This window comes from Rhipicephalus sanguineus, chromosome 9 (assembly GCF_013339695.2).
Source record: "Rhipicephalus sanguineus isolate Rsan-2018 chromosome 9, BIME_Rsan_1.4, whole genome shotgun sequence".
Lineage (NCBI taxonomy): Eukaryota > Metazoa > Arthropoda > Arachnida > Ixodida > Ixodidae > Rhipicephalus > Rhipicephalus sanguineus.
In genome coordinates this window covers 144,071,805-144,085,755 of record NC_051184.2, presented here as the reverse complement: position 1 = coordinate 144,085,755, position 13,951 = coordinate 144,071,805, and positions in this window count along the sequence as shown.

The following is a 13,951-nucleotide window of genomic DNA, read 5'->3' as shown; positions in this document are numbered from 1 at the left end:
GAAATCCACTGCATGTGCTGCCTTCTGTAGGCCCCCAGGTCCTGTCAAGCTGTTTTGGGCAGCTTTTTGCCTTGGGGACCCCAACATGTGTGTTGGAAATAAAGTGGATTCTGAATACCATGCCCTAGAACAAGAAAAGCTGCTCAGATATAAAAGATAGAAGTTACCACTTCAAGAAACAAAATCAACTTTTCTGAGTTGTCAAAGCGGATCGACAGAAATTCAGTGACATATAAACTATGACGCCAAGGCAGCAGTAAAAAAAAGCCGGAAGCATCAGGAAAGATTCAAGGAAACTGTATATGGAGGGGCAGAATGCACACGGTAAAATATAGGCTGGGCAATTATTAGCAAACTCAATGATATAGCGAAGGCCTTCACTTCACTATGCTATATTTTGCCACGTGCACTCCTGTTTCTATTTCCATGTAACCGATCCGTTACACGTACAGCAGCAAGACTGATAGTTGGGCTAGTTGGTGATACATTATGGGCGGTAACAGCGCACACACTCACGGGACGGATAGAAGGGAACACAAACAAGCGCTGACTCTCAACTGAGGTTTATTGCAACAAACAAATAATTTGAACACTTGCAATACACATATAGAACATGCGCAGAGGGGCCAGCGAAGGACCTTGTCTACGTCATTAACAGACTTAAGGCTGCGAGTGACTGCGCAGGCGCGACAAAAATGGTTGTCAAACAAACATGCCACTGATTAATATTTCTTCTTTTTCATGCAATGATACCGATGATTGACTAATGCTGGACTCCCCTTCTTTTTTGATATAGTAGGCTTCTACCAGTTCTCTTGTCATCTGATCACTATGTGTGAAGAGCACTTTCGTTTCATTGTACAAAGGCGTACACCCACACGTGTTGCAGTGCGAAGGCAGATTCGCGTACGTGCAGGACTTGAAGGATCCGGAGTGTTCTTTTAATCGTGTATAGAGACAGCGCCCCGTTTGCCCGATATACGCTTTTTTTACATGTTAAGGGAATTCTGTACACTACCCCTAGTGCACAGGGTATTGAAGCGTCCCTGTGTTTCACACCGCACTTATTTTGGCTAGAGCTTTTTCTGTCAAGTTTTTTGTTAACCATCGGGCACAATTTTCCTAATTTGTTTCCTGCTGAGAATAGTACCTGTACGTCGTACCTTGATGCCACATTTTTTAGTCCATGGGCTAATCTATGCTTGTAGGGCATGGTGGCACATTTCTTTGACCTCTCTTGTTTTTCAACACTTTTTTCTCCCTTCTTGATCTGACGTATCAGACCTTCGCAAACAGAAGTGATGACAGGTGTCGGGAAGCCGGCTGCCTGAAGACGACACACCTGTTCAGAGAAGCTTTGTTCCACTTGGTGCCTGCACGATTTCTGAATCGCCGCCCCGAGGGTAGACGTAGCGATGCCCTTCTTCACTATTTTTGAATGACCAGATTTGTAACTAAGCAATGGCTTAACTGATCTAGGGTTATACGCCCAACAAGGGTGATGGTTGGCGAAAGTTATCTTTATGTCTAGGAACTGTAAGACATGCTGTGAAGGCATTTCGCTCGTGAATTTTATGCGTAGTCAAAAAGAGACACAGAAGAAAAGTATACGGTTACTACCTCTTGCCGAATCCTTGAAAGAAAGAAATTTAAAGTTGTTAACCGCGGATAAGGAAGGGTTTTTTGTACTGATGAATGAGGGACAGTTTTCTGAAAAAGCGTCTGTAGCCCTAATGAAAAACTTCCGGGTAGTAAAAGGAGACCCGAAAAAAGTTAAGGAAAGCGCAAAGAACCTCCTGCAGGAAATGAACCTAGAACTTTTGTCTAGGAGCGTAGCAAAAGTTCAGGGGTTACATCTGGAACCTTTCTTTACGATAAAAACACATAAACCGGAGCAGCCTTTTCGCACTATAGTTTCAGAAAGAGGCACGTGGCAATTGAATGTTTCAGCCTTTTTGCAGAAGCAACTACAAAAACTAAAAGTGCAGGATCCATTCCTGATAAAGAATTCGCACGTAATCGTTGATGAATTACGTTGTGCAAAGTTAGATGGATGCACGGCATTCAGTGTAGACGTAGTAGATCTATATTATTCCCTTCCACAGCGAGAGTTAATGAAGTGTGTGAAGGAATGTATCACAGAGGATAACGACGAGCAAAAGTTCCAAAACGAATGTGGTTTGAAGGTGGACACGTTTCTAGAGTTATTGATGTTCTATTTGCAATCAACCTTCATTGTTTGGGAAGGGAAAACGATGGTCCAAAAAGCGGGGGTCTGTATTGGGTCTAGGGTGGCACCAGTTCTCAGCGACATTTTTCTCGGGAAAGTTGATTCCCAACTAGAAAAGAAGTTGGAGGGGAGTGTGGTTCGTGTCGCCCGTTACGTGGACGATTACCTAATAGTTGTGTCCAAAAATGAAGAGCTCATGAGTGTTGAAAAGGCCCTGCACGTTTTTCAAGAAACGGGGATGGGGCTAAAATTCACGAGCGAAATGCCTTCACAGCATGTCTTACAGTTCCTAGACATAAAGATAACTTTCGCCAACCATCACCCTTGTTGGGCGTATAACCCTAGATCAGTTAAGCCATTGCTTAGTTACAAATCTGGTCATTCAAAAATAGTGAAGAAGGGCATCGCTACGTCTACCCTCGGGGCGGCGATTCAGAAATCGTGCAGGCACCAAGTGGAACAAAGCTTCTCTGAACAGGTGTGTCGTCTTCAGGCAGCCGGCTTCCCGACACCTGTCATCACTTCTGTTTGCGAAGGTCTGATACGTCAGATCAAGAAGGGAGAAAAAAGTGTTGAAAAACAAGAGAGGTCAAAGAAATGTGCCACCATGCCCTACAAGCATAGATTAGCCCATGGACTAAAAAATGTGGCATCAAGGTACGACGTACAGGTACTATTCTCAGCAGGAAACAAATTAGGAAAATTGTGCCCGATGGTTAACAAAAAACTTGACAGAAAAAGCTCTAGCCAAAATAAGTGCGGTGTGAAACACAGGGACGCTTCAATACCCTGTGCACTAGGGGTAGTGTACAGAATTCCCTTAACATGTAAAAAAGCGTATATCGGGCAAACGGGGCGCTGTCTCTATACACGATTAAAAGAACACTCCGGATCCTTCAAGTCCTGCACGTACGCGAATCTGCCTTCGCACTGCAACACGTGTGGGTGTACGCCTTTGTACAATGAAACGAAAGTGCTCTTCACACATAGTGATCAGATGACAAGAGAACTGGTAGAAGCCTACTATATCAAAAAAGAAGGGGAGTCCAGCATTAGTCAATCATCGGTATCATTGCATGAAAAAGAAGAAATATTAATCAGTGGCATGTTTGTTTGACAACCATTTTTGTCGCGCCTGCGCAGTCACTCGCAGCCTTAAGTCTGTTAATGACGTAGACAAGGTCCTTCGCTGGCCCCTCTGCGCATGTTCTATATGTGTATTGCAAGTGTTCAAATTATTTGTTTGTTGCAATAAACCTCAGTTGAGAGTCAGCGCTTGTTTGTGTTCCCTTCTATCCGTCCCGTGAGTGTGTGCGCTGTTACCGCACACGTACAGCCACTGCCTTTCGCAAACCGCGTCCGAATGTCTGGGGAGCTTCCAGATTATTTGAGAATCTTCTGATAGGCTTGAGGGTGTAAACGCGAACAATTGAGTTTGTTCTGGAACTAGCGCAGCCACTGTGGGACGCTGAGCGAGCCAGCGCGCAGACAAACAGGACGTTTTGATGGTTGACAACGAAAGACCCTTTATTCAGTCAGTATATGGCCGAGGAAGGGGAATGGCGCTAGTGGCGCTAGCGAGGTCGGTGACGCACACAGCGATGCCACAGGCCACATCTCCTTTTCTTTCCTGAAAGAACATAACTTGCTTCAGTACCCTTCAACAAAGTGTCGTGGCCTTTGGCGCTTTCTAGTATTTCGCCTTAGTGGTTGCGGCTGTGGTCCCGGGGGCTGTGGCGATGTCGCTGCTGTTGAGCTGTGGGCTCGGATATGCTCACGGTTGCGGCGGAATTCTTCCCCATCTTCATTGGCCACGATGTACGATCTCGGTGTTGGGTCTTCGGAGACTACAATCGCTGAGTGCCACTCGGGATTGTTGAACACTGTGACCTCTGACCCAGGATGTAGACGTGCTAGGTCTCTTGTACCTCTTTTGTAGTACGCCTTCTATCGCTGGCGGATCTCCTTCAGTCTTGCCGTCACCTTCTTGGGAGGCACTGTCTTAGGCTCTAGAAGCTTGGTGTGCACAGGCAGCTGTGTCTTTGTTCTTCTTTCCATCAGGCGCTGAACTGGGGATTACAGCAACTTGTCCCTTGAAGTGTTTCTCCGTTCTAATAGAGCGTTGTAGAACCCTGCTGTCCCGTAGGCAGTCTTGTTGAGAAGTTTCTTCGCCTCTTGGGCGGCTCGTTCCGCCATCCCATTTGAACGTGCATAGTGCGGGCGTGTTGTGGTGTCCTCGAATCACACTGATTCGTGTATTCAGCAAACTTGTGGCTGTTAAACAGTGGCCCATTGTCGCTGATAAGCTTACGAGGAAGACCATGCGCAGCGAAGACTACTTTCCAGAACATAATGACGGCTTCAGCAGTCATGTGCTTCAAGCGTCGAATCTCAAAATAAAACGAGTAGAAGTCGACAATGATTCCATATTCCTCTCCCTCGTGGTAGAAAAAATCGATGCCAACTGTTTGCCAGGGTAGTTAAGGAACTTCGTGGCTCATCATCGGCTGTCGTTGGTTCCTGGGCTTATGTTGCCTGCAGAGTGCACATCCATCTGCTTTCTCTTGAATGTCTGCTGACATACCAGGCCAAAACATGACATCTCTGGCACGTTGCTTCATCTTTTCTGCGCCTCCATGGGCTGCATGCAGGAGGTCTAGGACATGATTTCTCACGCTGCTGGGAATAATCAGTCGGTTGGATCGGAATAGGATATCTTCTTCGACATGGATCTCCTCACGGTACGGCCAGTAAACTCGGATTTGTTCAGGGATTGACCTTTTGTCCTCTGGCCATGTGGTACTCGCTTATTTCTTCAGGGTACATGGGTTGTTGTCTTGACTTGTCTCACGTTTGACCTGCTGCAGTTTTTCGGTGGAGACTGACAAATCTTGTACAACATTTACTTGGTAGTGTGCTTCTTCCCACACCTTCCCTCTTGATGGAAACCGAAACAAGGCGTCTGCTAATTGTGCACCACCTGTCCTGTGTCCCTGTATCGACCTACCGTCCTCGTCTCGTCCTCTGCAGCACAACAAGGAAACCATGAGCGTCTGCTATAAACATCTCGTTTCCTGGTTTGTATATTATCCGAAGGGAATACTTCTGGAGTGTCAGTCGCATCCTTTGCAGACGTAGTGGACACTGGTGGAGTGGTTTCTTGAAGATCGCCTCGAGTGGGTGGTGGTGACTTTCCATCGAGGCGCTTGGCTGTGCAAAGACATAGTCGTGAAATGTGGTGCATCCATGTACAATGGCTAACACCTCCTTTTCTATTACAGCGAAAGCTGTTATGAGATCATTTCTCCGGCCGTTTTTGGCGCCGTAGTTGTCCGCCGCCGCCGCCGCCGCCGTCCGTAACCAGTATCACTCGAAATAAGAAAAAAAAAACAAATAAGAAAAAAATTCCAGGATGGAACGAGGTTCGAACCTGGGCCCTCTGCGCGGAGCCCAGTATTCAACCTCTGAGCCATGCCGGTGCTTTTATTTTTTTTTCTTTCATGGTATTTATTACAAATGTGTGTAATTAGCATACATAGCGAACAAAATACTCAGGGCAGCCTCTACCAGCGTACAAGCGTTACACAGAAGTCCTAAAAGGGTATTAAAGCTATACATTTCATGAAGAGTGGATACCAGTCCGGTTGAAACTCTAATTGTTCGTAAAAGTCTTTTAGCTGAAGAGCCATTTGAATGAGATGCAACCGCGATGATACCATGGGTTCCGCATGCCTGTCTAACATGCGAGTTTTCCATAAACTGTGCATACCCATTAGTAATAGCATGTCAACAGGCATAGAATGGCTTTTGGGTGGCATGAGATAACGTATGCTATACGAATTTAAATCGAGTTGTTTTTTAAAAGCCCTTTGTAGAACGTCCCAAAAGAGTATGGCATCTTTACAGCTGATGAAGCAATGTTCTATCGTTTCCGGAACTTCACAGAGGCAACAATTAACTGAAGATACAAAGATGCCTTTGCTGTTTAACCAGGTCTTCACAGGCAGCGTCTGTGTATGCACTTTGTAGAAGAATGTCTTGGATGTTGGTGAAATAGGCATTTTCTTCACACGCACGAGCACGTCGTGTCCAGGCAATCCAGCATATAGTGAGCGGTACAAAGGTGCAGGAAACAACATATCTAATATGGCATTATATAGATCTTTTCGTGAACTAGAGAATAAATAGTCGTTAGAGAATCTTACTGTCAAAAACCACACTGATTCATACACTTCACGCATGAATCCTTGCAAATAGGGAGGCGGGGCACAATTAGCAGATACCACTAAACTTGGTAAAACATCGACGAGATTCACTTGTAAAAATGTTCGAAGCAGCGGATGATCGCAGTCCCGAAAGTAGAAAAAACGGGATACCAATTGTTTAATAAAGAGATGCACCAACCCAAGACCACCTGCGCAAACTGGTCTAAAAACATTGCCACGCCTCATCGGCTCGTAACTTGATGACCAAATAAAGGTAGCAAAGATTCGGCAGTTCCAAGCACCGGCATGGCTCATTGTTCAGCGATGCCTATGAGCCATGCCGGTGCTTGAAACTGCTTTGCAAAAAGGTCCTATACAGGCTTCATGTCGGGAAGGAACCACATTAGCATATGCAATATAGCGTGGTAGAAGATTAAAAAAAGAAACGTCAGGCCTGCGCTGAAACCGCAGCACAGTCACAGCGAAAGCTGGAAGAGCGGCGTTTCTAGAGCCTGTTAAGCTCTCTTGGGGCTACAATACAAGTACACTAGAAAGGTACCCACTACGCCACAAATCAAAATTTTTGTGAAGTTGGGAAGCACCCACTAAGCCATTATTCGTCATTCTATGGAGAAGCGAGGCACCAGCTACACGTCTGTAAGGCATTATGTGCACTTTGTTGACGTGACGACTGATGACGATGAAGAATTATGGCTCAGCCCTTTGTAATGGGTTGGAATCTTTAAACGGCCCACTAGTTATGTAATTTGCATTGGGTGACGCCCGGTCGCTATTTCCCTCTCCCGTCATGCTGTATACGTTGACGTGGAAGAGAGACGGGGGGGGGGGGCGAAGAACTTTATTGAGACCCCGAGGTAATGGATCATGCGCTTATGGGCTTCCTTGGCAACCAATACAAGTGCACTTGCGAGGAACCCACTACGCTATAAATCATTGTAATCTTACTGAGACCCCGAGGAGAGAGAGAGAAGAAATAGTACAGAAGGAAAGGCAGGGAGGTTAACCAGTATAGGACAACCGGTTTGCTACCCTACACGTGGGGAAGTGGATCATGCGCTTATGGGCTTCCTTGGCAACCAATACAAGTGCACTTGCGAGGAACCCACTACGCTATAAATAATTGTAATTTTTTAGAAGTAGGGCAGCAGGCACTGTACCATTTTTCGTCATTCTACAGAGAGCGTTGGTACCTGCTAAACGCATGTAAGGGATTATGCGCACTTTGTTGATTTTGCGCCTGATGACGATGAAGAATTATGGCAGAGCCCTTTTGTAATGGGTTGGAAGCATTCAACAACCTACTCGTTGCGCAATTCGCAATTGTTTGACGCCTGGTTACAGAATTCGCGTTGTGCGACGCTTGGTGCTTATTTTAATCTTCTACCACGCTATATTGCATATGCTAATGTGGTTCCTTCCCGACATGAAGCCTGTATAGGACCTTTTTGCAAAGCAGTTTCAAGCACCGGCATGGCTCAGAGGTTGAATACTGGGCTCCCACGCAGAAGGCCCAGGTTCGAACCTCGTTCCATCCTGGAATTTTTTTTCTTATTTAGTTTTTTTCTTATTTCGAGTGATACTGGTTACGGACACCGGCGGCGGCGGCGGCGGCGGCGGTGGCAGCGGCGGCGGCAGCGGCGGCGGCGGCGGCGGCGGACAACTACGGCGCCAAAAACGGCCGGAGAAATGATCTCATAACAGCTTTCGCTGTAAAAACCGTACTCATGCGCAGGAAACATGAGGCAAGCTGCTCACACGCGCGGTCACACACAAGAAAGACACGAGAAAGCACACGGACACGCATAAATCCTGAGGCGACCACATAGTAACACGAACCAGCGTCTGCCTTGCGGACCGTGCTTGTGGCGCCCTCACCCAAAACAGCTGCCGCTCAGCCGACCCGCGCTCGCCCATTGATGGCGACGCGACGCAGCAGGCCGCACCTGTTTTTTTTATGTAGCGGCCGTGGTAACGCCGTTCGTCCGTGCGTCCGTACGAACGCGCCGCAACGCGCTCCCCTCGCCGCAGGTGTTGGAGCGGTGCCAAGTAGGTCACGCCGCAGCTGCGCGTTGACGTCACGCTCCCCTCGCAGTGCGCGCTGACGTCACTCTCTCACTCGCCTGCCGCGCGCTCGCCGCAGCGCCCGCAGCTGCCGCCTCGTCCGTTCGCCCACAACACCTGCCGCTACCGCCGCTCGCTCCGCGACCGCCACTCGCTACACCGCCGACTCGTCGGTTCACGCGCAATAAACCTGACGCTGTACCTCGCTCCCAACCTGCCGAAGGAACAGGTTCAGCGCTGTCTGGAGGAGACGCTGACTGATTGCGGCGAGGCGTGTCAACGCGCTCCTCTTATAGTCGCGAGAGACTTCAACGTTGACGTCAGCGGAGGAGGAGGAGAATGGCTCGTCGATTACATGCGTGACGTGCACTCGCTGAAGTGCGTGTCGGCGGAACGGAAACTACCCACCACGAAAGGGGAACGTGCATCGATCTGGTCTTTGCCAACTTCCACGTCGAATGTCTGCAGGAACCTCTCAGCGTGCACTTCACCGATCAGAAGGCCGTGGTAGTCAAGGCGAAACGCGCGCCAGCTCCGGTCCAGCGCCCGTGTCCACTCTGAAGAAACGACAAGACCTACGCCAGCCATCGCTTCAAACGAATCTTCCAGCGCTCACCGCGGCACACGCCTTAGCGCCGTTCAACCCGTGACGCCACCCGTGCGCAACGCGGCTGCTTCGCATCCCATCAGGGGTCCCTTTGGGGAGATGGTGTTAATTTTTTAAAGACGATAGTCTTTCTTGGGGAACTTAAACGCAGAAATTTTGGTCTGTCTTTCCGTTTGTCCGCACGTCACTCGATTCAGCCACCTGGCCAAAGTTGAACCACTTGCTTACCGCCCACCCATCCTGAACTGGTACGGCTGTTCCTACTTGTGAACTCTGTCGATCAAAAAGTAAATATTACGCATACCTGAGGCGCAACATCATTAGGTAAATATTAGGTGATGTGTTCCTATAATAGAAAATACACAGATACGCAATTTTAAAGACCCTAGTTTCTTAAGCTGCGCTGAAAATGCGACTGAGCCGAAACTTGTCTTCCTCCGTGCCCTCTGCACAAGCTCATGTTTTGTTTCGGTTTCGGTTCAGTATTGCATTGTACGAATGACAGGGGGCGCCGCTCTGGCATTCCTCTTTTACCCAGGCGACGTGTAAATAAGAGAGTTTGTGGAGAGTACTCGTTGAGTGCGGCGTTTCTTCTCCCTCGGCGCATCGCGCCAAACCGCGTGTTCGGGCTGGCCGGCGTCCCCGCCGGTCGCGTTGATCACCGCCGGTCTTCACCTGCCGCTGCGCCGCGACTACCAGCCCGCAACACAGCACTCATGTTTCCCGTCGTATTGCCAGGTGGCGTCCATATCTCACGTAGCGCCTCTTCTGTCGTGACATTTGCAGCGAAGCACGCAGATACGCGGCCAATTTTTTTCTCGGGGCGAGCGCGTGAGCGGGGAACGCGGTGTAACAGCCATGTGAGGCAGGCGCGCGTCGCAGAGCTAATGGACAGATTTAGTTGAGCGTCCGCAACAACTTTACGTGCGCAGTCTGCCATAGGGAATGGCTGGCAGGCTGCGTCCATAGAGGTGCTGCGGACGCCCAACTAAATCTGTCTATTAGGGGCGAAGCTCCTTATGCCGTGGGTCTGTCCATCCTCCGTTTGTAGCGTTGTAGTAGCCACCTCTAGCTCGTGAGAAGCGCGCGTTCTGGTATGCAGATGAAGAAGACGACGTTGACGAGTGAGACTCTCGTGCGTGTTCGCCTGTGTGGCATTCTTTCTTCTTTACTGCACGCGTTCTGGTATGCAGTTGAAGAAGAAGACCACGTTGACGAGTGACACTCTTGGCACGATTTCTCTTTAGCTCGGAGTCGCCAGATGGAAGACAAGGCTGCGGGACGGAGGGCACGGAAGGCGGTGGCAGCGCGCGCTCGCAGACAGAATTCTGTGGTGAGAGCCCGCGAGGCCGAAGCTACACGTCGACGCCGCGAAGCAGATTACACCGTTCGAGCCCGCGAAGCCGAAGCTGCTCGACAAACTGCACGGCTGCGGCGAGAAGACCCCGCCGTTCGAGGCCGCGAGGCCGAAGCTGCTCGACAAGCTGCAGGCTGCGGCGAGAAGACCCGCCGTTCGAGCCCGCGAGGCCGAAGCTGCTTGACAAGCTGCACGGCTGCGGCGCGAAGACCCCGCCGTTCGAGCCCGCGAGGCCGAAGCTGCTCGACAAGCTGCACGGCTGCAGCGCGAAGACCCCGCCGTTCGAGCCCGCGAAGCCGAAGCTGCTCGACAAGCTGCACGGCTGCGGTGCGAAGACCCCGCCGTTCGAGCTCGCGAGGCCGAAACTGCACGGCTGCGGCGCGAATCGGATCTTCAAAATGTGAAGGACCGTGAAGCGGCGAGAAAGCGCGCGTACCGGCAGGCAGAGCCCGAGGCTGTGCGAGCACGTAAAGTGGCTGGAAAACGCATCAGGCGGACTCTGCCCGAAGGCGCCGACGCGCGCTTCCAGCGGGACTTCCTTGATAACAGTTTCGGCCATAGTTGCGGTGTGTGCAACATATTGTGGTTCTCAAACAATCTAGTCACAATATCTTCCATCAAGAAGGAGCACGCTCGCGCCAATGCCATCGCCGTGCTGCAGCGCGAGTTCGCTTTGCCCCACTCATCATCATTCACCACGTGGATATGCTGTGATTTTTTTTTTTGGTTTGGATTAGCATGATGCTATGAGCGAGGCCGACGCTTTTACGACGCTTGCGCTAAGATCGCCACCTCGCAGTGTGTGAAGACATGGACAAACTTGAACTTCTATTGAAAACGCGCCGAATGGGACGGACATGTAACGCGTTGCCGGTGTTAATCGCGCAGGCCACAGTAATAACGAATTACTTTACCTTACCGCTCCCAGAGGGCAACACCACCCCGCCGACCGGGAGAGTGGTAGATATAAAAGGCGCATTTGTAAAGCCTCTAGAGTCTGTGACCATGGCGCAGTGGATAGCGTGCCCAGCACCTGCTGCTGCGGATTGAGCGGTCATGGGTTCGATTTTTTTCTTTGCCATCTTATCACGTAATTTTTTTCGACATCATTTCCGTGACGGCAATCCGTCACTGAAGTCTTGGTGGACCCCGGCATAAAACACTTTCGTGTTAAAAAAAGTCACAGTTTCGCCGCAAGGCCGAAGCAATGAATGCGATAGCAAGAAACTAATGCTGTATGAAGTGAGGCTCGCCAATGGATACTCTCAGTTTGAACAGCGCTCCTGTTGCAAAGGCGGCCGAAGCAGCGAAGGAAACTAGCGTGCTTCAAGTGTCGAGCTGTGACACTTGATAGTTCGCGCTCATCTTCTGTTTGTTCGTTTAGCGGCGTCCCTTGAGCTCGAGTGGCTTTCGTACACTCCGTAAAACAGGGGGTGGATGCTCGAGCCAACGTTTCGACAAGTGGACTTGTCTTCTTCAAGGCTCAGTTCAGTTCCAGCCAGTTCCAGCCTTCAGTTCAGTTCAGATCAGTTCCAGCCTTGAAGAAGACAAGTCCACTTGTCGAAACGTTGGCTCGAGCATTCGCCCCCTGTTTTACGGATTTTTTCATCGCAGCTTCCATCTTCCACTTCCTGCCGTTTTTTGGATTTCGTACACTCCGTAACATGAGCGCGGACATCACGGTGAAAGCGTGAAACATCCCTCTTCCCCTCAGCACAAGAAAACCGCGCGAGCAGACATCGGAAGGGCAAGGTTCTCCCTGCGCAAGTATAAGAAGCGAGCGAGCTCGCCGACGACTTTTAAGTGCGCCTGTCGCGCTCCTAACACCATCTCGCTGGTAATGAAGAAACGCTTATAAGCGCAGCCGTCTCTGAGTCCGTTCAGCGGTAATGGGTGTGTATATAACGCTCGTCGTTACCTGCGTGGAGGATCTGCGTTTCGTGGCGTAGTGGCTAGCGCCACTCGCTGCGGAGGAAGAGGTCCCTGGTTCGATTCCGCGCTTCGGAAGCATTTTTCTGAATTATTTTTCTTTGGGGCTTTTATATGTATATACATGCTTATACATATACGGTGCATGACGGCGGCGACGGCGACGGCAAAATCCAGCCGAGACTGTCCATATAATTGCTATCGCAATAAAAATGTTGTTGTTTCTTGTGAGTTGAAGCCTCCGTCGCCCTTGCTTTAACTACGGACGGGACGCAGAAAGCCCAGTATCCACAGTTGGCGCCCAACGTGGTTTTTGCTCCCGCCCGTAGGAATAGCACGGTGGACGTAGGTTCGGTCCCTGGTCTTGTTCGTTGAGTCTCCATGTAGCGCATTCTCGTCTGTGTTGTTTTGTGGCGCGGTGTTTTCCTCTTCATGACGCTGGCAGACGGAAAGCACCTCCGGTCCGGGACGTGCTTGCCTACCAGCGGCGAGCAGGATTCTTCGCGCGAGCAGGCTGACCAGCTGCTGGCACAGCAGCTGAACACATTTCAGCGTGTCGCTGAGTTGTGCAACACTGTCATGAACCGCATGGGCACTCGGACCCGCGAACTACATCTCCTACCTCCGACCACGCTACCCACGTACACGGGTTACGACGACCCGAAATCAGTGGCTGACTGCCTAGAGGAAATAGACAGCTATGTCAGAGCTACCGGTGCCTCGGAAGCGCACATGATAGCTCGAATCTTGCGGTTGGTTTTACGGGATGCTGCAGTACGATTGTGGAGGCTACAAACGCATTTCACCACATGGGCAAATTGTGAACGCTTCCGAGAGGAATTTCTGCCCTCCGGGTACGAGCTGTGAGTCCAGCGTGAGCTCGAACAGAGAACCCAGCATCCGGACGAAAGATTGCTCGAGTACATCCGGACGATGCAGGAACTGCATCGCCAGGCAGCACCGACTGCCTCAGAAAGGGACCAAGTAGCTCGGGTCATTCAATAGTCATTCCAGATCTAGGCCATTTCTTTATGGGCGCACATTCGAAACCCTTGAGCATCTCGCACGGGAGCCCTGCGGTGTACAAGACGCCCTATTAGCTGAGAGCACTTACGTGCCACCGCCAGCGCCGCAATCTGCTCTTGAGCCGTCAGTGGCTTGGCGCGCCCCCGTAGCCAGTCCCTCATGCGACCTGACGAGCCCAGGCGCATTCACGGCTGTCTCCTCCCACGCCCTGGACCCCTTCGCACATGAGCAAGGCCGGCGCGGGCCCCCATTCAATACCGTATAAGGGGTAAGCTGTTCCTGGGAGCAAGTGTCCGCCGAGCAGTGTCATAGTGCAGAGCGCTCGCTCCTTACTCGAGCCATACAAGAGCATAGACGGTTGGACAAATAGTCCCGATATGCCGGGTTCACAAGTCCTGCGCGAGCCGACTGCGACAGGCGCTCCTGTGATGGGTACTCCGGGGGTCACTCCGCCGAAAGCCGTGATTTCCGTGATAGGCTTACTGGCCAACGCAGGCATGCGCAAGTCGTATTCT